This window comes from Buteo buteo, chromosome 7, assembly GCF_964188355.1.
Source record: "Buteo buteo chromosome 7, bButBut1.hap1.1, whole genome shotgun sequence".
NCBI lineage: Eukaryota > Metazoa > Chordata > Aves > Accipitriformes > Accipitridae > Buteo > Buteo buteo.
Genome location: NC_134177.1, coordinates 27,491,233 through 27,517,090, shown reverse-complemented (window position 1 = coordinate 27,517,090; position 25,858 = coordinate 27,491,233). Strand labels below are relative to the sequence as shown.

The following is a 25,858-nucleotide window of genomic DNA, read 5'->3' as shown; positions in this document are numbered from 1 at the left end:
AGATCAGGCTTCCTTAGTGATGTTAAAGATTCTGATGGCTATCAAAAGGGCCAACTGCCCCAAACACACACAAATACTAAGTACATGCCACTTAATTCACTGAGATTAGTAACGCTAAGCTTGTTCACATTTGTTTGCATCACTAGGGCATGATTAATATTGCACTTATTTCAGAGTACCATGTTTATGAAATAAACACAATTTAATTACCTGTCCTCTGATCTCTTAATGACTAGAAAAAGACTCATTCCTTCAAGTTTCTAGGTCTAGTGATTTGCTCATTTTCAGGACGAAAGAGATGATCTATTTGCACTTTAAGCTTTTTGGATCTTCAGAGAACGCTCTGTTACGTATCCTGCTATGCCTGGGTTGTAGTAGATATCAGAACAACATTAAATTAAGAACCAAGAATGCTCTTTACAGTGCCACGAATACAAAACTGGGGTTGGGCAGTTTGGAAAGCCTATCAATGGAGACAAATAATTAACAAAGCCTACAATACTACAGGAAAAAGCCCTTGTCTTTCCAGGACTTAAACCACTTTATGAAGGTTTGCCTTTAATGCAACTACAGGAGTATTATTCCAACTTTTGTAGAAAGAACTCAAAGTTACAGCCATACAGGTCAGAACACACAACAGGAACAGACTTCTGGTCACTAAGGCATATCCCTAGCATCTGAAGCAGTCAAATAATCTCTTCCATAGATGAAAATAAGATTGGTTTACTTCCAGTACCCATTGGAATATGGTTTTGGAATAAATGTACACAGAAAACATCAAGTATTAAAAAAGTCAATCTAGCTTGTATACTACTACCTTATACTATTAGAAAATAAAGCAGGACTCAGTATCTAACACTCAATATACTCAGAATCGCTCTCATACCAACACACACCTGTCTAAAGTTGTAGAACGGTGTCAGTTCTTTCGAATAGGAGATGTCTTGTGTTGGATATATTACTTAAAACTCAACCCTATGGAGAAGTGAAAATGTGAACTTTTTTTCAGCTTAGTTGCAAGCCCTGATGCCTGCAGTGTAATATGAATGCTCTCAAATTCCAGCTCTGTGGAGCAATAAAGAGTTCCAACTACATAATTATAAATCAGAATCATTTAGGTTGGAAAAGACCTTCAAGATCATCAAGTCCAACCATCAACCATGCCCACTAAACCATATTATAGAGTGCCTCGTCTACGTGCTTTTTGAAATACCTCCAGGGATGGTGACTCAACCACTTCCCTGGGCAGCCAGTTCCAATGTCTGACAACCCTCTCAGTAAAAAAATCTTTCCTAATATCCAACCTAAATCTCCCTTGCCACAACTTGAGGCCATTTCCTCTCGTCCTATCTCCAGCCACCTGACAGAAGAGACCAACACCCACCTCACTACAATCCCCCTTTTAGGTAGTTGTAGAGAGCGATAAGGTCTCCACTCAGCCTCTTCTCCAGGCTAAACAGCCCCAGCTCCCTCAGCCGCTCCTCATAAGACTTGTGCTCCAGGCCCCTCACCAACTTGGTTGCCCTCCTCTGGACACGCTCCAGCACCTCCATGTCTTTCCTGTAGTGAGGGGCCCAAACCTGAACACAGTACCCGAGGTGCAGCCTCACCAGTGCCGAGTACAGGGGGACGATCACCTCCCTGCTCCTGCTGGCCACACTATTTCTGATACAGGCCAGGATGCCGTTGGCCTTCTTGGCCACCTGGGCACACTGCTGGCTCATATTCAGCCGGCTGTCAACCAGCACCCCCAGGTCTTTCTCTGCCAGGCAGCTTTCCAGCCACTCTTCCCCAAGCCTGTAGCGCTGCATGGGGCTGCTGTGACCGAAGTGCAGGACCCAGCACTTGGCCTTGTTGAACATCATACGATTGGCCTCAGCCCATCAATCCAGCCTGTCCAGATCTCTCTGTAGAGCCTCCCTACCCTCAAGCAGATCAACCCTGCCTCCCAACTTGGTGTCATCTGCAAACTTGCTGAGGGTGCACTCAATCCCCTCATCCATATCACTGATAAAGATATTAAACAGAACCGGGCCCAACACCGAGCCCTGGGGAACACCAGCCACCAACCGGATTTAACCCCATTCACCACAACCCTCTGGGCTCATCCAGCCAGCCAGTTTTTCACCCAGTGAAGAGTACACTTGTCCAAGCCACGAGACACCAGTTTCTCAAGGAGCATGCCATGAGAGGCAGTGCCAAAGGCCTTGCTGAAGTCAAGGAAGATAACATCCACAGCCTTTCCCTCATCCACTAGGTGGGTCACCTGGTCATAGAAGGAGATCAGGTTGGTCAAGCAGGACCTGCCTTTTGTAAACCCATGCTAACTGGGCCTGATCCCCTGCTTGTCCTGGACTTGCCACGTGAGAGCTCTCAAGACAAACCGTTCCATAATCTTCCCCAGTACCGAGGTCAAGATGCCAGGCCTGTAGTTCCCTGGATCCTCCCTCCGACCCTTCTTGTAAATTGCTAAGCCAGTCTCCTATCTTATGTTTTATCCCTTGGGTTTGAAATTTTTGATCAACATGAAAGCACACTTTGAAAGGCAGAAAGAGCAGGCTCTGCGTGAGTGAACTAGGCCAGAAAACAGAACATGAACTCCATTAGTGATGGGGTCATCTCCTGTATCCATCTACAGCCATTTTAATCTTTTTCTTTAGATATATATTTATTTATATAAAAAGTTATTTATTCTTTGAAGGCTACCAGAATTACCACACAGGATAGATCTTCCCTGTAAAATCTCTGCACTTGATCAGCACTGTATGGGATTCTGTTACAAGCCGTGATCTCTAGTGAATATCAGATGCTTTTGCCCATAATATGAACCCTGCTTTCACATGAAAAGGCAAGAACCAGAAGTTACTTTCATCAGTATCTTCATTAATTTCTTTAAATATATTTGATAGCCTATAATTATGTAAGACCAAAAGTCCAGCTCACTCTTCCGAAATGTTCAAAACTTCTCAATCAAAGGCTGCTGAGGAAGTTCTCTCCTAGTGTTTAAGGAAGCCAGCCACATTTTCCTAGGTGTGAAGAAGGGCATACATTGCTTCAGCATCTGCATGTGTACCTGAAGTTTTTAACTTTTTCTTTTAGTGCTCTGTTCTTAAGATTATTGCTCTGATCAGAAAGGATTCAACATACTATCACAAGAAACCAGGCAGCATAGTACTGAAGTCTTAATTTTAGTAAAAATCATCGGAATGGCTCATTACTTCTCAGTTTTGTTGCTTTGAGTGATTCAACGCATAAAGTAAATGATGTGTAAAGTGAAGAACACTTCAATTTCCATAGGCTATTAAAACAGAAATATGGGAGGTTGGTAGTAGGGAAAATGGTCATACTGCAGTGGAGTGCTGGTCCATTTAGAACAACTGCACATGTCTGAGGTTTTTTTACAGAAAAAAGCAACATTATATTGAAAAATGAACTCTCTTTAAAAAAGTATTGTCCATTATAGATCATGCTCTGCAAGACATACAGAATACGTGTAACCCTTGTCTGAATCACAATAAGCATTTGGCCTTAGTGATAGTTTGTGGCATTTATTGCCACAAGATAACTGTGTTTCATACAAAAGAATTTTAAAAATCACCACTTTCTAATATGAATTGCCCCTTGTTTTACATTCATAAGATCAGATCAAAAAGAGCACTTGATTTCCTTTTTATGTGTAGCAAGCACTGAGCCCTCTTAAAAGGAAAACTAAAAAGCAAGATCCAGGATATATGGCAATGATGTTCCTAAGAGGTGGATGGCAGCCAACATGCTACAGCAGCATAGGGAAAAAATGGTCTGTCACTGCAGGTTCAAAACTCAGCCAAGGAACAGGAAAGGTGAAAAGACTGGTGTCATCATCTCCACGGGATATGGCCAAATCATGACTATAAAATGGCAACTTTGTCTACTCAAGGGAAGTTGTCCCAGAAATGCTGCTCCTTATTGCTTGCTATTTTAACACTTCTGAACATTCACATAGGAAGACAGTCAACCAAAGAAGTTTGCTTTTCCTTACTTCCCAAGTACAGTCACTGAAAACAAGTTGATTTTTGGAACAAAGCATTAATAAATAACAAAGATTGGGAAATGTGGGATATGAGATTCCAAACGGGGAGAAAAGTATAAATAAAACGACCAAAGACTTTGACTACATCACTCCTTGCTCTAAAACATTAATGGACCGTTAGAACAAGCTGCTTTTTCTACTCTTAGAAAGTATCTGGAGATTGACTCTCTACCAAACCCACAGATTATCAAGTCAGGAAAACAGATTATTTATTCCATTTAAGAACACTTTGCTAAAAAAGGAGTTGCTCTAGTCTAGCAATTATTCAGTTTGAGAAGATAAATTCAGACAAATATTGAAAACCTCATACAAATCTAACACACCTTGTGTGCTCTAAACATTTGCTGCAGTAAGCAAAAACCTTGCACAAGCACTAACTATTCAGTCTCTCTGGACTATAAGAATGTTTGGATTGTGACTGCACAAAAACCAGTACTGCAGTCAAGACCATGATATTATCAGCAGGCGAATCAAAATCAAGCAGAAATTTTCTGGTGACAAAGATTCATTAGAAAATCCTTGTTCAGGGAATCAGGGCTGATTGTTCAGAACATCTTGGGCTTGACAAATTAGCCTGTCTGTTATCTCTGGGCTGCACTGCATTGATAGTCGCAAACAAGCTTCTGACAATATCCTCTTCTCCATACACATGGAACTGATCTTTTAAGGACAAACTCGAATTACCTCACTTAAAATCAAGGTAGAGTATTCATCAGGCTATGAGAGTACTACTTAAGCTGCTCCCTATCAAAACAGAAGAAACTAAATCCTTTAGACTCCTATCAAAACCCCATGCTTCAGAAGTCAGTACCTCCCTTCCAAAATCTCAGCTTCCTTTCCAGGAAGCTCTGACTCTTGAATAAGAAGTTTCTGAATGAGGAGAATGGGATTACTGCTGACTTCCTCTTCAGGGACATTGTTAACACACATACTGAATGCTTCCAGCTTTGCTTTTTTTTTTTCCCCTCCACAATCCTCTAAATCTGCAATAGAAAACTCCTTCCCACCTTCCACAAACTATAATGCCCTCAATCCTCAGAGTCCAAGCCCCTCTTTGCCCAACAACTTTTCCCTGCTTTTAAAAGATCTCACCTACTGCTGTCTGCCTTCAGAAACATAACTTCACTTATTTTTATCCAAAGCTTCACTAGGGAGATTTTGGATTTCCTCCATTTTTCCTGTAGGCTCAAAGTATCAGGCAATCCTTCCTCTGTCCCAGAAGCCACTAACCCACTATGTTGCTGTGAACGGCCACTCATAAATGCAACATATCTGGGGTCCTCTATGTGATACTGATGCACTCCTGGTACTCTCTAGCCTTCCCATACACAATTGATAACAGATAGCAAAAAACTTCTGTGCTGCTGTAAAGCGAGATTTTTCACTACCATGGAATTTGATCTAGAAGACCTAAACCAAAGATGTGTGTTATTGACATGACACATGGAAAACCTGGAAGAGGTAAAGCTCTAAAAATATCATTCCACTGAGCACTTCTGAGTAGGTTTCTTTCTGAGCATTCCTTAGCTGACATTAAGTCACCCTTATTTCAAGATGTCCTATAGAAAAGAGATGCAAAATCTAACAATCTTCACTGCCAACCAGTAACTTCATCCAGTTTAGAGAACACATTTTAACTGAAAATTGGGAACTCAATAGACAACAAAAGGAACAGACATGTTGCTAAAATCCTGTTCCTGAGGTCTCACCTGTGTGTTCTTAACTTTGCCTTCAATAGCTCTGTATGTTTGCAGAATCAGAGCCTAGAGGTCCAATACAAGGTCTCTGCTGACAGATTTAAATCAAGGCCTTAACACACACTTTTCGTATCTGTATTTGAAGCTCTATAACTTAATAGTACTGTAATAATTATCCTATTGTTTGACTTACGTTCTCTGTTTCACTGGGCCCTGAAAAGCTAAAATTGTTTTGTTTATTTAAAAATACACTTCAGTATTTCTGAAAACAAAAAAAGACATTACTCTCTTTTATTAGAAGCTGTACTGAATGAGCAGAATTTGTCAGAATGTACTAAAAAACACAAAGAAATCATCAATAGGCAACATGAGTTACCCTACCACCAGAAACACTAAAACCAACATAGTGCAGCAGCCACACAGAAATTTATTGGTCTGGAAAGTGTAAGGACCCTCTTGAGCCAAAAGATGTTACTACATTAAGAACTGCATTGGATCAAAACACTAGATATAATTTCACTAAGGGGACTCAATGAAAAGCATTGAATTTACATGGGCTTTATTTTCCCAGAATATATGAAGTCAGCATCTGGCTTCTTTTATTAAAAGTAACTTTTTTATTCTTTTTTTGCCTTTTTTTTTTTTTTTTTAGAATAGCTCATTGTTGTACTGTATAGCCAAAATCAATTTATTCTGTAGGCACACATGTTCAATATGGATTTAATAAATAATATGACTGGGAAAGTATTTAACAAATATTGGTTTTCATCAGGAAATTCTGCTGCCTAAAATGAGAAACTATCCAAGGTTAGTTTTAGACATTTGACATGTGCATGTAAACTCCCACATGTGGATGTCTGTAGATGTTTTGGGATGGGGTATGGTTTTCTTAGTAACAAGCCACTGAGCACTTGTCTTTTGATACCCCAACACAACAGCAGTATTTTGATTTCAGAGTGCAAGGAACCACAAGTGCTTCTAGTGCTGACCTATCTGGAATTCTAACATTATCAATAGGAATCCTAAACTAGAGATACAACTGCAAAGCACGCTTTTTCTGTTCTGGGGTAAAATAGGTACAGTCATTCAGAAAAGTTCAAGAACATTCACAGAGTTAAGATTCAGTCTAGCTCAGATTTGAATCAAGTCCATGAATTGTAAATAGAAACACTCTAATCCCACACAGGGACAGCAGGGAACTCCCAGGGCCCTGGTGATATTGCTGAATGGGTTCTTCTGGAAAGGACCACCACACTTCAAGAATGCTGGTTGAAAAAGATTTCATCTTCAATAAAAAATGGGGGGGGGGGTACTTTTTTTTTATTCTCCCTGACACTAGCCAAAGATATATACATACACTTTTGATGAGTTCTGTTCCTCAACTTAAAAGCAACAGTGTCCTTATTGCTTTATCACAATGTGTTTTCCAGCTATACAACAGATCATACAAGGTCATTACTCGCATACGGAAGTCTCCTTGCATAAATGAAATTAAATCATAATACACTCTCTTTTTGGCCTACAGGTCATATGGGTTCGGATTTGCTGGTGTACATCATAATTATTACTCACATTTTAAAAACAAATCTTAAGCAGAACGTAACTTATTCTCCCAGGAATGGTTTGGTGATGACCCTCCCATAAGTTTCAATTTGATCTATAATTTTGTGTTGACTGTACACTATCCTAACTCAGAATATTTTTTTAAATAAATTCTGGGACTTGTTCTGTGTTACAAGATTTAAAAAAAAAAAACAACATTAAGACAGGCCAATCTGAATTAAGTTTGGTTAAAAAACATACAGCTGAAGCTATCACATGGTTTTCCACTGTAAAGGGTATTCATGCTACTTCTCTTAAATTGTCACTTCTAAAACATCACGTACAGATCCATGCTTTAATTAATATGGTTTAACTAAACAGCATCAAACGGTTTTCAATATCATTGGTGACAGACATGATGTAAATACAAAAAAGGATGGCATTTCAAGTAGCAGAGTTAGTTTTGTTCTGTAAAAACTAAGTAGAATGAAAAACAGTCAGGAGTTTTTGCTTCACACACAATATGCATATTTAATAGTTTAATTATTTTTTTAAAATTGAAGAGCAAACCTTTTTAACACTTAAAACCTCAAGACCCTCCTCTCCCCTGGAGGGAACACAACCAGGAATACATCCAAAGATGGAATCTAAATGGAGTCCAAAACTAAAAATAAGGAACACATTCACAGCTCTTTATGCTTATAAGTTATGCTGAAAACAAAACAGAAATAGCATCCAAATACTAACAAGAAGAGAGCCTCTTCACACTTACAGCTTAACACAAATATTGAAACAGTTTCAGGTAAAGTTTCATTACCCATATCCTGGATCAGTAACTGCATAGGTTTTAAATAGCAAGCCAAGATGAGAACATGTCCAAATTACTCTAAAGGTCATCATAAAGGTTTAATTCCCCTTTTATATCAAAATCTTTATTCAAACAAAATATCACATGTGAATCTGAGAAATTCAAAGGTTAGCACATAAATAGACTTGAGTTACTTTGCTCAAGAGCCCTCAGGCTGTTGAAACCCATTTCCTGACAGACCACTAAAACTTGTACAAAATCAAAATGGTTGATCTACAGTATATTGAGTTCTTTGGTCCCAAACAAAGAACTTAAGCATGTGTCTATCTTAAAGTACATGAATCTAGGGCTAACCTGACCTGTGGAGTCACTGAGTCATCATGAATGGCTATAGAAGGAAGAAAGATGAGAATGAGTTGTCCTTAGGCATCAAGAAACTTAGTTGACAGAACAAGAATATATTCAGTGTTTAGATTATTCCTTAGACATGCTATGCTGTACAGCATGGCCATCTTACTAAGCTGGAAGACCCCAAGCATCTCAAGCTGATCCGCCTGCTGCAGACACTCAGTTGAGCATGCTGCACCCATGCAGAGGTTCAGCCCAGCCCAGAAAGCCTAGATCAGTGATGACAGCTGTGAATGGTTACACAGAAAACTGGACAACTAAGTGGAAATGCTCTCAGGAGACTGAAAGCAAAACATGGCTGTGAGTCCACAGCATGGTGTGAAGAGGAGAGATGCCACCCTCCACAGAGAGGGGATGGTCAACAAAGCACTCCTTCCACTCATCATATCAGCATGTGACTGGACAGCACTAAATGAAGCTTGAAAATAAAACATGAGTTTACTGTGTTAGGATCAATGCTGGTTTTAAGATAGCTGTTCTGCTGCATAAAATAAAAACACTGGAATATTTGCTAAAGAAGAAAAGGAGGCTTTACAATTAGGAGTCAACAGACAGGAGTTGCAACTGCGCAGCTGCCTCCTAGGAAGGAATATTGTTTTAACACTCTGGAATAGCTTCAAGTCTTTCGAGACATGACTCAGGGTAGTGTCAGTGCAGACAGCATCTCCACCAAGAGAAGAAATATTATCTTCAGGAAGTAATCTTGTTTTGATATTATGTAGTGGTCTTTGGTCTAGGCAAGAAGGAAACTATGCAATCATGTTGGTGATGCTGTGCCCAGAATTTCAAACAACTTGATTCTTCTATCCAGGCAAAAGTTGCAATTAAGCCAATGTTCCTGAAAGCAGCATAAAGCCAGAGTGCCCCTGAAGTCTTTTCGTAAAGGAGATTCTTCCATGGTACCTCGCACTCTACCAATTGCGGGGTAAAGCAGCAAGAAAGTCATAGAGCAGGCAGAATAGGGTAGCAGGCAACAATATGATAGCTACATTTCACAAGAGTTAGGTAGTGGTTTCCAAACTTCCACCTGTAAGACCTATTTTTGTTGGGTTTGAAACAAACACACACAGCTGTACAACTAAATTTTTGTCTCAAGTTCCCTAGCCTATTAGCTAGGAACAATACAGCAACGTTGCATCCATTCCTTTCTTTCAAGGAAGGACATTAAAAGACAATTCATTCTGCTTGCAGTCTCTTTCCCTAGCCTGAATGCAGACATGTGGTGGCTCCCCAACACTTCACACAGAGAAAGTGCTTGGATACTATGCTAACAGAGGGAACCACCTCCCTCATCCTTTGCTTATCTAGCAGCCTTATCCACTGTAAGCATGTCCTAGGTCTTCAGAATTTTTAATTACTGGATGGCATGCTTTTTTTTTTTTTTTAAAGCAATGCAGATAGGTATGTTCATGTTGGACTGTGTTTCCATTCTGTCAAGCCTGTAATCTTACTACACAGATTTTAAGCAACATGCTAAGGCCAGAACAGCGCCATTTTGACCCCTGCTTAAATAGGACCTTGCACTACACCATCAAACACAGCACATGTTCTGGTGGCACTTGATATGACAACAGTCCCAACAGCTGTGTTGCTGACCGTGCAGTGGGAAGCACGGGTGGGCTGGAAGTAGGGGAGGTTGCTTTTTGCTTTTAGTATTTCAGTTTTATTGATCTTGAAATAAAAAAATCACTAAAAATTGCTACAAAACCCATCAGTCATAAAACAAGATCAAAAGCAGGCCTATAGAAAAGATGCCTGCTTGAGGAAAAGACCTTGATGATGGCTTCAGAAATACAAGAAAGCACATCCTTAAATAATGTTTATAGCCTCAAAACTGCTCTGTTCAGACAGATTATAAAATTAGATAAAAGTATCTATTGCCTTGAGTGATGACAGGAAAATGAACATTTCATCCTCTACAGAACCAGGAATCTTCAGATAAAATTTGTATCTGCCATCACAAGATAAATCACTGTGGGTCTCATGCTGCTGTAATTTACACCAGTTATGCCTAGTGTAACTCAAAAGCCTTCACTTAAGTTACTCCATCTTCAAGTAGCTAAAAGGAGAATCAGTTCTCAGATAGAGAGAGATAACCAAGAAGTTTTAGAAACCTTCATTAGTTCTTTGCATTTTCCTTGAAGCTGTGCCATCCCCGGGGTTATCTTTGCTATTCATCAGAACATTATTTTGAAGCATACAGTGGGTAGATGCGTAGTTAAGTATTTCTTTTCATATAGTTTTTTCTACATGTCTTATTTGTCCTTGAATTCTTTGGTATTCCTTTTTGCAATAGCAAAACCACTGTTGAGGCTAACCTTGTCTGTCAAACCTACTGAATACACTTAGAAAAAAAAAGGGGGGGGGCAGAGAAAGAAGCTCTTTGAATACTAAAAAAAAAAAAATAAAAATTACAAACCTCACATCCCGTTAGAAAGTGTCTAGATTACAAAGCAAAAAATTAAAACAAATTCTGATTTAAACCACTGCAATGACATTTCCTATTCTCCCACTGAAAATGTACCCAACTTGTTAAAAAACTCCACTCCACGCTGAAGTCAATAGTATGCTCAGAAGAAATGGTAGATTTGTGCTATCAAATGCCACCTGCATGCAGCATCAGTTAAGGTCTGCAAGAAAGAGAATGACTGAACCTCAACATCCACACACACAGAGCTCCCTATCAGCAGGCCAGATGGCACATAGGCTGATTTTGCTTCCATCTTGAACCAATGCCCAGAGCTTTCAGACTTAGTTGTGTGAAGTATCAGAACTCAGAGAGCATGCCTGAGCTCGTATGCTCTGCTGGATTAGTTTGATGTCAGGTGTGTTACTGTACAAGAGCCACAAAGTCTCAAAAGAAATTTGGTGTTAAACAGTAATAGCTTTGCTGTAAGGATGGCAGACTGAGGATATTGGAAAATTAAAGGTTAATAGAGAAGGATGGCATCTGTTATTAGATTAATACAGTTGAGGCGGGGGGGGAATCTTTTGGACACAAAAGTCCTTCTTCAGACACAGAACCCTGAAGGACTCTAACCAAAAAAGTGTCTATTTTCCTTCCCAACTATATTGGCAAATCTAGCAAAACAAAGTATCTCACCTCCTCTCATACCCTTTGCAGAATTTACTCTTTACATTTGCATATCAAAGAATTGCTCCTCTTCTTCCAGCTTTTCCAAATTTTGCTACCAAATACAGAAGCAGTAAGAGTAAGGTAGGTGCGTCTAATCACCACAGTCTTAGAATTTGGACAGGGGTGGTGGTGAATGAGTATTTTAGGTGCTATATTTAACATGAAACTTTTAACATTAAAATGTCATAAGAACATTTTGTTTTCAACAAGAATTGACTATCTTGGATTTTGGTTCTTTATACATTTAGTTCCTCTGCAGGCCTTAGTCTCCATAAATTGTATTATTAAATCCAAATGAAAAAGAGCATGTCCCTGCCTCTCTCTGTACATGTATACATAAAAATTTTAAGTACCGATATCTCGTATGTTTTTGGGGCACTTTCTGACTTCCTACCACTCCGCAGCAGGAGTGAATGAATGATCCTTCTCACAGGAATCCATTTTTGTGAGCTGCATTGCAGGTTGCCAGGAGGAGGTTTTTCAGCAATGAGTTTGAGCTGGCTCATGCCAATTGTCATTCACTCATTTGCCACTTAGCAATATATTCCATGGCACATCCCAGTAGAGTAATCTTCACTCGGGAAACAGAAGCCTCCCCTTTTCTTTGGCATTGTAATTTAAAATCTTTCGTTTCATTCTATCCTTGGAGCCAGGGTCCAACCTCAATTAAATCAGTGGAAAGATTATCAGGGATTTTAACTGCTTTTCGATCAAAGCCAAGGTGAATGCTTTATTCAGTTTTGCAAAGACTATATAAATAAATATAAATCAGAGGGGACCATTTCTCATTCCTATGATTTCAGGTAAAGAACAATATTCATCTTGGTAAGAGCTACTTTGTCCAGCACTGGTAGTATATCCACCTACTAACATCTGCCATCACTATTCTGTAGCTTGATACTCAGAGATGGAGCCCGCATGCATGAAAACTATCGTCTTAAAGGTATATAAATCCTTACAGTAACTCCAGGATGGTAATGGCTTCAGTAGGAATTTCTCAAGCAAGCACTTCTGAATCACTAAAAATTTATTTCCAGTGCACAGATCAGTTCTGATTATTCCAAAGAGTTCTGAAACAAGTTACATACATGAAGACTGAGTTACCACTTCATGTTGTTTTCTCCTCTGATGGCTTTCTGCCTTGGGTCTGCCCCTTTGCTCCATGAAGTATGACCAAGACTTCACAGCAATACAAAAAGCAAGATTGAACGAAGGACATGCCTGTCAGGTTGCCCATGATGGGTCAACTGTAAGAATTATTCCACTAACAGAAAGAACACGCACATATTTGAAGCCTTTGATCAGCTTTTGCACATTGGCAGAATCCAGCAACAAACCAAAGCTCTGAACTGCAACTTCTTGCAGTCAAACACCTTGGTAGTTCACACAATTATCATTTTTAGGAAGCAGAAACCAACTCTACAACAATTGTCACTGCTGCAGAAAGACTAGGAACCAGGTAGTGGTAGTAGAGTCAGAGATATCTCTGGAGGAGTCCTAGATGCAATTTTGGGCAGGGAATAGAGATAGAGAGTACTCTATACACAAAGGTACACTGCAGTGATTCTGCACTCATGCAAGGTCATTGCAACTACAGAAGAGTTGAGCCAGCATTGAAAAAGCATCCCGCACAATCCCAGCACCACCCAAATCTCACACCTGAAAGCAATGCCGTCTTTACAGGGCTAAAAAAACATGAGATATTATTTAATTCTTACATATACCCAAAGTACATTGGGCCACCCACATAATAACATTACGTCAGTTTAACTTAAGCCAGTTTAGGAAGTTATTTTCCAAGTTTATGAATTGCACTGATGCTTATTAAAGGATGTATTTTGCCTTTATTTGCAAAGAATTTTTAAAGGAGTAATGAATTGATCTATTCATAACTAGTCAAAAAAAAACAATAGTAAAGTATTCTGGGCTAAAAGGATTCACCCTCCTGTAGGTGGTCCGCTGTTTCTTTAATTTCACATTCATTTGCTAGTGGCCCTAAAACGTAACCTTTTTTTGGCAACAAATTTGGGGATGTTTACATTTTCTAACCATTGTTTTACAGATGACTACAGTTGAAGGAATCAGTCTTTCTGGAGCATAAAGTTTAAGGAATTAAAAAATGAAAAATATTCCATAAATGTTTGTTTTATATTTGGACCTTAACAAATACTCCTAATTTTGTGGGCTGCTATTTTGTCTGCAGTGTACAGTGTTTCATATTTCACGTTTACAACAGTGTATCATATGTTATAGCTCTCTACAACTACCTGAAAGGGGGTTGTGGTGAGGTGGGTGTTGGTCTCTTCTGTCAGGTGGCTGGAGATAGGATGAGAGGAAATGGCCTCAAGTTGAGGCAAGGCAGATTTAGGTTAGATATTAGGAAAAAAAATTTTACTGAGAGGGTTGTCAAACATTGGAATAGGCTGCCCAGGGAAGTGGTTGAGTCACCATCCCTGGAGGTATTTCAAAAAGCACGTAGACGAGGCACTCCATAATATGGTTTAGTGGGCATGGTTGATGGTTGGACTTGATGATCTTCAAGGTCTTTTCCAACCTAAATGATTCTATGATTCTATGTTCCTTTTCCACTAAATTTAGTGAATAAGGATGCAATGTGCTACAGGAGGTGAGAGAGTTCTGCTGAATCCAAATAGCCTCTTTCACCCTATGCACCATGCAAAAAGATGTGCCTCAGATTTAAAAGTTTGTAAGAATATATTTCAGCAAGAAACCTACACCTTTCTTTGCTTTAAAACAAAACAAAACAAACCTCTCACATTTAACATTAAGTGCATACCTACATGACTGGCTGGATCAAAATCATACTATTTGAATGACTTAGATCATTCAGTGGACATGGCACCATTGAAACTACTGAGACTCCCTCCCACCCCGGGCCCCAGCTGACCCTGACACAAATATAGTCCTCTAGTTATTAGGAAATAACCTGCATTTCCTAATGGCACAAAGGTGCCATTTTCACTCCTAGCTAACAGACATAAGATCTTCATTTGTCTCGTTATACAAAGAAAAGAATCAACTGTTCAGAAGCATCTGGATCATTCGCTGTTGAGTCAGGCACAGAAGCAGCCCTGATTTGTAACTTTTCATTTAGTCCACAGAGGAAAAAAGCAGCTCTTTGCTACATGACAAAACACTTCCTTAGAAGATTCTGTATGGGTAGAAACAGAAGGAAAGTTTTCCAGAGATGTTAGACCGTATTTTCTGTTATGACTTTCATACAACAGCCTGGGCCAAAACTACTAAGAGAAAAAAGCAGCATATAATACACAAGGAACTGATTAAATGCATGTAGAAAGGAAGTTCTAGCTTAGATAAATGGTTTTGATCTGTTGGTCAGCTGTATTTCTCAGTGCTATTTAACCACCCACAATTACTACCTATCCAGTTGTATGAAAGGTACTTGATGGATCCACAGTCAAACAGAACTCTGCAGCTGGGCTAGGGCAAGCTCAGCCTGGTCACAGAGAAGTGGTTTCTGGAGCAGCAACTTCTACACAAGTTGCCACTGGGGCACGGGGCCTCAAGCGTTCCAAGAATCACTGGTCATGTATGGAAAAAGCAGATACTAGAAAGAAGCCAAGGAGAGGCCTTCTCGGAGCACCACTAAAAGGGGATGAAAGGGAGATATAAAAGCTCCATGTTTCTACATATGCACCTCTAAAATCCTGTAGCAGATACTGTTTATTTTTATGGAAAGCTTCTATTCCTGTTCATAGCCACCTGTTCACAGTGAATATTATGAAACCTAACAAATGTAATTTCTTTATCTTTTCTGTTATTACATCTTCTACAAACATACCTCTTTCCCACAGCAATCCAAAAGTTAAAAGAAGCTCTCCCAAGAAATTGATAGTACAAATCAGGAAAAGTTACACAATTGGAAAATAACCATGGCAAAAAGTACAAGAAGAGCTACTTGTTAAAGCTCTTCTTCCTAGTAAGAATCCACTAAGATTTGCATCAGTACTTCCATTCCAACATAAATATCTGCAGGGATCCTAATTTTAGCATGGTATATCAAAGACAAAGGTTTTAATACAGGAAAAAGAAGAGACCCAATCTCTCAAACCTTTCCCTTTCTGATTAAAGATTTGGAGCAGATGTAGTTATCCTCAGCAGGACAAGGCTGTTGGATCATCTAAAATCTGACACAAACCACCCTTTAGTAGCTGTGAATAGGCCCACAAGACTGAGGGAAAGATTTGGGAGGATGCAGGGAACCCATAAATTCCTTACTTCCAAGTCCTATTCTCACATTGTTGCTTAAGTCTGCAGATATCCCAAATTTTTGGTGACCGCCAAGGCAATTGTAAATTCACTTCTGTGAAAACAACAACAAAAAAAAAAGGTCCCAGAGCCTCCTGGATCAACAGGTTTTGGAAACAATGTAAAATGTGCAATGCAGCAGTGTAAAACACAGGTGACCTGAATAGTATCTCATTCAAAACTACCACTTGCCAGTAATTCAAAATAAGGCATTCTCATCCTAGCATACAAACACACAGAGGAGGAGTTAAGCAGTTTGTGTTCACACCATACTCTAACCAAACTGCAGGTCAGTCTTATTCAGCCAAGCTCCAATTCCCCTTAAACCCAGCTCTCCCATGACAGAACTATACAACTTCATTTCAACACAATCTCTTAGAGCATTGTTAATTACAGAACAGGGAATAAAAAACAAACATCAAAAAAAGTCATGTGTTTACACACATGTTTTCAATGTGTCTACTGAAACACCTACATTTGGTTCTAAAATGAACATGAAATGCTAATAAACAGCTAACACAGCTACGGTAGCAACTCAGTCCTCCATTTAGAAAGTAAATTTGACTGGTAAAGCAGGCAGAAAAATCCCTCCTTTCAATAGAAATGGCACTTGTAGGATAGAGGCTACCTTACAGAAAATCATCAATAGCATTCAGATTTGCACCAAAAGCAAGAGCTCCACACAACATTTGAAGAACGGTTAACAAGTCAATGGGAAGCTGCTAGGCAGCAGCACCGGCTAATCATTTCCCTATCCATTTTACTGGGAAGTATGCAGCAGATTATATTTATAACCACACAAGTCTTCCTAATTACTAAATCTAAAACATCTGAGTTTAGAGAAAATGTATTAAGCTTTCTGCAAGGATGGTGATAATTACAGATCCAGTACTTAATGAAGTAAATCCCAACTCCCAGCAAAATAGCAAACAAAAGGCAAAATCGAATAGCTACACTTCCAAAATATTTACATTCCAGCTGCATGGCCAGAAGCATAGAAATGCAATCCAAACAGATGTCCATGAAGAAGGCACAGGACAAGGAATCCATGCTAACTTCAAATCTGATGTATTGCACATATCACTTCACAGGTATTTTTGTAGACAGATGATGAACAGCCATTTCAACTTCAGGTCAGATGGAAGAGTAAGTTTTAGTGAGAATCATGTTCACATACCATGGATTTGACCAGATATCTCTACATGGTTATAGCACAGCAGTCTACTTTCACATTACTTTATCTATGCATCCTTATAAATTTCAGTCTCGCTGTGACGGTCTGACAAATTATAGTCAATGTCTCAAACATTCGTTAAAGAACTTTGGTGGAGAAAATGGCCTCTGTAAAAACGCTGGAGTTCTGTGAACAGGACAATGTGGCCGGAGGAGAGGACCCACAAGAGTGTGGGATCACACTCCTCCCAAGCCACAATTCCTTATCTTAAGCAACCAGGAGAAGGAGCACAGTGTATGCACCTGGAGGAGGGGGCCCCACGGAGGACGGGACTATGCTTCTATCTTAAGCGGTCACGCCAGCAGGGAAAGAGGCAACTCCCTAGTGAAGCCCCCCAAAGCTTATGGACTGATTCCAGAGAACTCCAGGAACATGAACCGCGCATGTCAAGACCACTGACTAACACACTATAAAAGAAGTGAGAACGAGTCCTCAGTGCACACCCTCCAGAACTGGATCTCTACACTGGCTGGACCAACGCTGGACCCAGGACTGGTGAAACCCTTTTCTACTGTCTTTCTTTCTCTCTCTCTCCCTCTTTTTCTTCTCTCTTTTCCACAGTCCCTACACCTCATCCTTTTAAACATAAACCATTGTCCAAGTCTGAGACTAGGAGTGGATCTAGATGCCCATGGGCTCCTTTTTGAGAAGGAATCCAGAAAGCAAGGAGGTCTGCTCTGAACCTCATGACTCAATGGGAGGGCTGTCCTTCTGACACAGTTTCAAGTTCCTTTTTCCGCTTCTTTTCTACACCTCCCTTCTCTTTTCAAACAGTGGCTTAATGACATGATGCAAGGTTCATATTGATAAGTTCACTTGTACTTGGGCAAGGTTAGCTAGGTTGAATAAATGTTGATTGTTGTTTGAACTCCCCTGGTGTCGTTTCACCTTAATTCTGACAAAGGAAATCCACGAACCTGAGTCGCTCCAATTTTGGGACACGACACTCACCCACCACACTAGTGTAACACGGGACTGGTCTGAGTATTGCCTCAAAGCAGCTCTGATAGCCATGCCTTTGGGAGGAGGGGAGAAGGCAGAAGGAGGTGGCTCAGCTGTTCTGACATACCATCATCCAATTGCAAATCAGTGATCCTCAGTTAGTGGTAGAGCCACCAGTAAGTACAGGGCCAACATTCACCAAGGCATTCCCTGCTCTGCACATACATTCTTTCTGCTCTCCTCTTCAAGAGAGACACCTAAAGGAAAAACATAAAGGAGAAAGGGGGGAAATTGAAGCAACAAAGAGGTGAAAAATGACTGATCTATGTATTTGTCCATTCATACTGTGAGTGGCTGAAACATGCAAGCATACAATTACAAAACAAGAATACAAGCAGTTTTCCTTTCCTTACTCACAAAGTTTGCTACAATTCTAAAAAGTTTTGAAAATATTTTGTCTGAAAGTAAATGCTTACATGAATAAACTCACTTAAAATCAAGTACACCTCTTTTTAAACTAAAGTATCCACAAAGCCTATCCACTTCAACCACTATGCCCTCAATTGGTAGGCAACCTGGGAAGCCATGACATTCTAGAGTAACAAGCAAATTTTGAACAAAGATAAGCACAGAAACTCTGAAATCTGATCTAAAAATCCCAACAATACAAATGTGCTTGTAAATACTAACACTGCTATCTCTTATACTGAAAAATGTGATCATATTGCTTTTACACACCCGCCATCTGTCTATATTCCTCTGTCTCTCATATTACAGTAATACTGTAATCTTCCTGGGACTGGCACAGTTTCTCAGGTTTTTATATACAGCACAGTGATGTCCTAGCCCATAAACAAAATACCACACATGACAGCAACAGCAATAAGTCATTTTCTGTTAATAACTGGAAGAAAAAAAAAAATTTTATCCTCTCTTTTTACAACTATACACACCTAACAGTGTAGATCAATAATGCATTATGTTACACAACATTACTAAAAGGCATAAATACAAACTACTCTAAAAGTAAAAAACAAAATAAAACTGCATAACTGAGACGAATTAATTTTTATGGAAAAAAAATTCAGAAGAATCTAAGACATTCCACATTTGCCTCCTAAAATAAAGAAAATAATGAAAGTGTATTTCCTAATGCCAGTTAACCTGAAAAAATTGATTTTATTTTCTGAGTAAAATTCTTTTCATCCATTGAGAGTCTACAGTTGGCAGAAGAGAGCACACTGCAAACTGAAATGCCACACTATCATTACTGGTGCATGGACCTGAGCCTTGAATCTATTGTTTTCTCCTGAACATACTTGCTTTGAGGTATCTGCTCTCTTAACCTTGTCAGTCTTACCCGAGTCTGAAAATGCAACAGTGTGAATCAAGTAAAAATTTCCTGTAAATCAGTCCTTTTACCTTTAGGAGAAAAAACACTGGAGGTAATGAACTATTTTTATTGAATTGCCCAGCACTTTCCATGTTACAGTACCTATACTCTTGCTCAAAGAACATCTAAAATTTTGCATCTAGAAATGGCCTAAAAGAATACCTTTCCTGTTTTCAATTTCACAGTAAGAGGACTAATAAAACAACAAAAGGAAGTTTAAACAATCAATAATCTTTGGGAGAAAATGATGTGTAATTAAAAGCTGAATTATCATTGAAATACCACTGCCCCCTCCATAAACTGAAAGACGGTCGATGGTCCTTTTTATTTTTATTCCAATAAAGTTTTGTGCAGGAACTAGCTTCATACACTTACACTCTTATTCAAAAAAATCTTCAGAATACATTGCTTCTCAGGTGTTCACCCACTTTTCTCACAAAAAGTCAGACTAACTTAGGCAAGCAGGAAGTTGGACTTCATTGCACTAAGAACTTAATTTCATAAGATTTACTGAAGTACTCACATAGCCACCAGCAGAGTCACTGGGTTGAAGGACTTCATATAATTAGAGACTGAGCAGTAATGCTACATGTATTGAAATGCCATGTCAGAACAAAAGTGAAATAGATGGAGAAAACCACTCACCTTCTACTCCACGGTAAGTAGGCCACTGAAATTTCACAACACAGTTGTAAATAAAGTGTGTAACCCCAGAAGAAAGAGGACACTAAATGAGATTCCAGAAACACCGTCACAAAAATGTTGCCCTCACAACAGCAACTGTGTTAAAGCCTCCCAAGTTAGTCAAGTCCTCATATTTATTTGCTCACTCTGCTTTTACAGGTTTTTCTTCATTTTCTTTTTTTAGGAATGAACACTTTCTCTCCAGCTGTCTTTGTGTTTTCTTTCTATCTGGACTAATTTATCATTGATTTATTGGGCTACACTTCCACCATGCTTTTATACTCTGGAGATACAGTCAACAGCCTGACAAGGTACTGGAAAGAACAAAGAGGAAGAAAAAAGATAATTACAACAACAGGTGAAATACAGACACAGAGATATAAGATGACCAAACACGATGTATGTCTTCATTAGATTTCTTGTTCTAGCACTAATATGCCCTACCAACATTGCATGAACAACAGTTATAAATAGATAATGAAGAGACTGTCCCTGCCCCAAATTGCTTACATTCTAGGTATCAAGTGACAGCCACTGCCAGACAAGCTCAGGAAGCAATTTCACATGATGATTATAAAGGCTAAATGGATGATATCTTACCTAGATGATTTGCTGTTTCCTTTTAAATGTTTTTAGTGTATATTTCTCTCACCACTTCATATGGAATTATACCATCCTTTCAAAGCCTGGGGCCAAACAACTCTAAAATCTGTATTTAATCACTTGAAAGTAACAAAGATATCTAAACAGTATAACACTTTTACTTAACAGTCAAAGCGCTATAATTCCAGTAACCAGTCAAAAACTTTGATACTCAAAAGTATATAATGATTACCAATATAATCTTCTGGCAAGACTAATATTATCCAGTTATCCACAAGCACAGTTCTGCATACTGCATTCTTGAAAAAGAACTGCACGCTATTTCATAAATCAAACCTGCATACAACATGCAGGAACTCTTGTAACAGGGAACTACTTGCAATGCTGGTGACTCCACAGTATCACTGTCAATTGCCAATTGTTGTAAGGACATTTCAGTGTAACAAATAAGACTTGATATAAAGTTTTCCTATGTTTAAGGAGAAATCCACTATTAACAATATAGTCACTAGCTTTAGTTATCCTACAAAGAATTCTTTATAGGATACCATTACTAGATATGGTTTGCAAGATAGTGATTTACATTCCATGACTAGAATTAAGTGTTCTTCCTAGGTTTTCATTAAATTTTCTACTTGAATTTGCTATTTTGAAAGCATAAAGTCATCAGAATTTTCTGACAAAGAGCGTGATTTCCTCCATTATTCCTCCCTTTGATTTTTCCTGTGTTCTTTTAAAGACTAATAATTTCTTCTTCCTAAAAAGCTGCCCAAATGACAAGAGACAGTGGGATGATACATTAATGCAATCAGAAACACACAAAAATTACCAAGGTCAAGAGTTATTTACATAATTATAGCAGTTAGGGATGCTAACAAAACACCAGGATCACAGGTACCATAGAGATCCAGGATAAAGCATGGTGCTTGTCTCCAAGCTGCCAATAAAAGCAAAGGAAAACAACAGCTGATACATACACATACACAGGGGAGGAAGGACAAAAGGGGCAAGAGCATGAGAAACCTAGTCAACATAATGGGCAGTGGAGTCAGTATATTTTGGATTGACCTTTCACAAGTATTTTATCATGACCTTAAGGAGAGTTTTCAGAATGGCATTTAAAGGAAGACAATGAAGACACAGAGGATCTTTACAGTGCACACTTCTCTAACATGAAAGATGGCACAGGAAAAAACAAAAAGGTACCCATCTGAATTTTTACACTAAGTGAATTAAAAGGCTGGCGTTACTGGTCTGTGACAGTAACTGACATCTAGATCATGAATCACAGGTGACTAGCAGCATGGGCTACATTGGAAAATACAAGATGAAATGCGTATTTTAGATGCAGGAGGATAGCACTATCAAGGAAACAGAGAATGTGATCAGGAGTTTGACTAGGGAAATTACCTTTTCAGCAGCATTCAGATAATCCTGAAAAAAACAGTGAAGAACCGTGAAAACAGTAAAACACATTGGATACTTGATTTTTATAAAATATACTACAGGAGATGAAACAGTATGGGAAAAATCAAGACGTATGGAGAGTCTTAGAGGACATGAGAGGCTGGGATGAACTTCTACAGACACTCATTTTATGTTTAAAATGCACTACAGAAAAATTTTAAAGGTGAAGATTTGGGTTTTTCCACATTTAACTTTCAGCTTGTATGTATACAGAAATAAAGCACATTCCTTAAATTATTTATGGATCATCACACTGATTCCAATTGCTATGAAAAATGGAACAAGACAAGACACCAGGTAAGGAACACTTTCATTCTCTTGTAATCTGCAGCATGAAAATGTTGATCTGAATCTAGAATCTTGACAGAATTGTACAAACAACTTCTGAAAGGGTATTATTCCAACGGATCAGAGGTAGTCTTTCAGCCAAAAAAGATACCTCACACCATTCGAAATGTTTAGAGACTGAACACACACAAGCTGCATAGCAAGTTCAATAATCACCATTCACAATGTAATGTTAATATTTACTCACAGTCCCTGGCACATCACCAAGATTTTCTTTTAATTTTGCACATTCAGAAGATAAGAGGTGAGAGCATTAGGGAATATCACATTGCAAACTATTAGTTTTATATTTTGCTGAGAAAAGGACAATTACAGGAAAGAATTTAACACACCTTCCCTAACCCCACATGCAGACAAAGGTAGAAGTCTTCGGAAAGCTGTGGGCTCTAAAACCATAAATAGCATATAGAAGAGGAATAATTATACTGGCAACAACTATTCTTTTAAACAATAAAATTTAAGAATCAAGTGACACAATGGAATTAGTAGGCAGCATTTTTAAAGCAAGCAACCTGATGCATAATTAAATTGCAGTCAGCACATGGTCAACATTGCCCATTTTTTTGGTGGTAGCCAAAAGATAAACTGGTGAAGGAGGAACTAATGGACAGTGAGCCCAATAATGGGTAATTACATCAATGGATAAGTACATCTCAGCCTAGACTAAGAAAGCTCTTGAATTATCATTCTCCAGGGAACAGCAGGGTAAAAGGGAAGCGTGTTCATATTTCTGATATATTTCCCTGTTCATTTACTGGACACTGGACAAGACTGTGTTAGGTAGCCCTGCAGCCTCACCTGATGTGACAGTACGTATGTGCAGCATGGGGAAATACATGGCAGTTGCTGACATTTCATCAACTGAGATGGCACCAATAAAGAGGATAAAAACAGGATGACAGAATCAGAAGACCATCTCCCACAAGGGTAAATGCTATTGCACGTAAGTTTCTTGGTTACACAGGGTACTTATTTCTAATGGACTCTGGCTCTTCTACCCTACAGTTCTTCATCTTGCATTGCCTCCACCCACCATAAACTGTTTTACAGTGGATTGCAAAGCAGTGGAATTCCTTCCTCTGAACTGATGGCACACTAAGCACACTGGATTTATGAACTTTCAGGTAGTACCAAAATACAAAGGAGGAATCTTATCACTAAAGAGTTGATGCAGAATACCCTGTCCTCATACTGCGCTGCTCTGAAACACTGACCTGGTCCACAGTTAGGGCAAAGCAGCCCAACCCTGCCAAGATCAAGGACAAAATAAGCATCTCTCACTGTTTTGGCAAACACTTCAGGAGACTACAGTCAGCCAAAATTCTCTTGCCCTCCAAGGTCCTTAGAAATCACAAATACTTTTTTAGAAGGATCAGAAGAGGTCACAAAGATAAACTAAGTTGCATTCTTGGCTCTTCCTATGATATGATGGGCCATTGTAGGAAAGATATTTTCCCTCCCCTGTGCCTTACTTTATCCATCTCTAGCACCCATACACCCACACTGAAGTCCTTTCCAGAAGTGCTTAAGATCTACAGACAGAAAGTACCCTATAACAAGCCATGTTTACATTTCAACAGAGAACAGGAGCAGCCAAAAAAAAGGGCTGGTTTTGCCATACATATGAAGACAGCCTTCTCCTACCTAGAGCCCCATGCAAGACAGACGGCAGTTAGTCCATGTGCATGCAGTTCACACGTGCAAGGCTACAGCTAAAAAGGAATATTCCAGCCTCCCTTGGGTGGCATACATAAACCAGGCTTTCACTCCAGCTAGAAAACACAGACTGTTTGGTGCATTGGAAAAGGAATGAATAGTATACAGGAGTTGGACAGAAATACTCCAGCGGAGCCTCACTCTCCTATCTGTTTCTCTCTCGGGAGTCATTTTTGCATTGAACCAAAACCAAATTATACATCTCAACCAGGTTTCAACTCAAAGGTCAGCAGAGTACAAAACTCTGCTTAGTGGGGTTATACAAGTAGAAAGGGGCGGATAACAATTTGTCTGAATGAAAGACCAAGTAGTATGGGATTACAAAAAAACTATTTAAAAACCAACACTTCTGCATTTCTATAATCCAGCAGTAAATAAAGGAAACCAGAGGCTTTGTTGGTGATGGTTGGCTTTTTTTTAAATAACTCATTGATTTTGGACTGCATCCATCTCCAGCATTGTGACTACACTTCATATAGTAATTAACTACAAACCAGAGTACACTTCTCCAGCCAAGTCTTTTTTGTTTTGTAAATTTCATCGCACTTCAACACCATTAACCAGTCAACCCTATTTCAAGCTGATATTCCTAAATTCAGTAAAAATAAGTATCAGCAACACTGCAACTCAGCCAAATTAAAATAGAGAATGTTTTTGACTCCATATAGCTCTGAGTGCCAGTGTACTATATGACTTATTTCTGCAAATGTTCAGGTCAGTCGATTACTGGGCCCACTAATGGTATCCATCCCAAGACCCATAGAAGCCAACTAACCCTTCCCATTCACCAGGGAGGATGCCAGATCAAAAATTTTGTGCATAAGGACTTTTTAGATCAACTGAGCATTAACTTTGAGGCATTTTACTGACAACCAGGAGTCCTGGGCTCCATCCCTACTACAACTAGGTTTCCTCCTCTGCCCTGTACCATTCATGTCCTTCCCAATTGCCTGCTTGGATCAGATAACAGGGCGAAACAATGTGGATGCACAGAGATGTCACTGCAACTCCTGCTACTAGAAATAGCAGCAAGCAGCTTTCCCAACTAGCATCTCCCCATTCCATATAAAGCAGGACATAAGCACAGCTTTGCCAAATCCCTTGAGTTAGGAGCAAGAGGAACAGAGTACTACAAAACTATCTACCCTCCTATAGCTGGGAGAATATGGGAACACCTGGCCCTGCCATTTGACCCCCCAAGGTCAAATGAATGCTATTTCAGAGAAACAACACAAAGTTACTGCTTAATGACCAACATGCTTTCATTCCTGAAAGAGCTTTCTCTTCAGAGGCTGTGAGTGAACAATTCCTATTGCCTGCTGTAAAAATCAAAAAGTGCAGCAATGAATAGTATTTTTTTTTTAAACTGATGAGCTCAAACAAAGCTTTTCACTCTATCTCTGATAGCTGCTAATCTGGTGACTGAAATGTGATGTAGGTTTCAAAGTATCTTGTTCTGCCTCTCTGCAGAGATCATCTGCAGAAGGAGTAAGTTACCAGTGTTTGGATTCTCATTACTTC

The 25,858-nt window shown here is 39.2% G+C and overlaps 1 protein-coding gene across 3 annotated transcripts in view; it reads right to left on the bottom strand.

The window, feature by feature from the left end:
- The window catches only part of LOC142032815 (glypican-5-like), a 416,769-nt gene that overhangs the window by 368,087 nt on the left and 22,824 nt on the right, over positions 1-25,858 (bottom strand). The window contains exon 1 of one of the 3 annotated variants that reach the window (XM_075031960.1): positions 18,254-18,348. The exons of the other annotated variants lie outside the window; for them this stretch is intronic. The gene's annotated coding sequence lies outside the window, so the exon portion shown is untranslated. Of the gene's footprint in view, positions 1-18,253; positions 18,349-25,858 lie in introns of those variants that run through there. 3 annotated transcript variants of the gene reach the window in all.